At 45.1% G+C, this 1,003-nt stretch overlaps 1 non-coding gene across 1 annotated transcript; it reads right to left on the bottom strand.

Moving 5' to 3' along the window:
• Positions 1-641: 641 nt before the first annotated feature.
• trnav-uac (transfer RNA valine (anticodon UAC)) lies at positions 642-714 on the bottom strand. The gene has a single exon. It is a non-coding gene; the product is annotated as a tRNA-Val (tRNA).
• Between the last annotated feature and the right edge of the window lie 289 nt (positions 715-1,003).

The raw sequence follows: 1,003 nt of genomic DNA, 5'->3' as shown, positions 1-1,003 counted from the left end.
TGGATGTAACATTAATTGGTAGCCTGTTTCGTCATTTCCTCAGCTTCAATACCAGTGTGCCTTTGACTTGAGAGAACACGTTAATGCTAATGATTCTGCGAGAGCACAAGTCATGAGGTTCATCTGAGCCTGTAAACTCCTTCACTCCTGTTGTTGGCTGAATGAGCCACTATTGCGTCCGCTGCTAAGAAATGCAAACATGTTTCTTTACCCCAAAATGTGGCTGAGGGCTTCTGGTTTCAATTCACGCATTTTGAGACATGGCAGACACTGACATAACTAAGACATTCAGAGGCTACCTTGAGGTACATTTGACAGAAAGGAATGCGCGGTGCACTGCAACACAGGCAAATCAACCTTGAGCTGGAACGCTTTCTCACGAAAAGCAAAGGCGACACTACTCCACTACAGAAAGGACGAGGGCACGCTAAATGCACTCTTAAAAGGGATGACCATTTCTGCACATTCAGGACGAGGAAGGAAAGAAATTTAACAAAGATTCATACTGCAATGAAATAGAATGATCCTCCTTTCCACAGCAAAAGCCGATATGGGCGACTTCATTCAAAGAAAGGTTGGCTGACAAGAACGCTCACCCCATGTCCATCCAGGAACCTATCGCTGTAAAAGAAGGGCACTACTGTTTCTGCCAGGCTTCGAACCAGGGACCTTTCGCGTGTAAGGCGAACGTGATAACCACTACACTACAGAAACACACCCGCTTTTCTGCCCTGCACACTGACCTTTCTACAGCATTGAAATTCACAGCTGTTTAACGCTTCACCTCTCTGTTTCAAATGGGTCGATGTAGTCCAGCGTTATTGGCATTATTGAAAAATAAAAGATATCATGTAAACCTGCCCAGAAAATATTCACGTGGTCATTGCCAGTGGTGCAGGTTTTGGACTGCATGATGATTCTGAACAGGCTGGGGCAGTTTTCTCTGGAATGTCGGGGGCTGAGGGACGACCTAACACAAATTTATAAAAACATCAGGGATATG

The sequence above is a fragment of the Stegostoma tigrinum genome, unplaced genomic scaffold, assembly GCF_030684315.1.
Source record: "Stegostoma tigrinum isolate sSteTig4 unplaced genomic scaffold, sSteTig4.hap1 scaffold_98, whole genome shotgun sequence".
In the NCBI taxonomy this organism is placed as follows: domain Eukaryota; kingdom Metazoa; phylum Chordata; class Chondrichthyes; order Orectolobiformes; family Stegostomatidae; genus Stegostoma; species Stegostoma tigrinum.
This window is presented reverse-complemented; position numbering and strand designations above follow the sequence as displayed.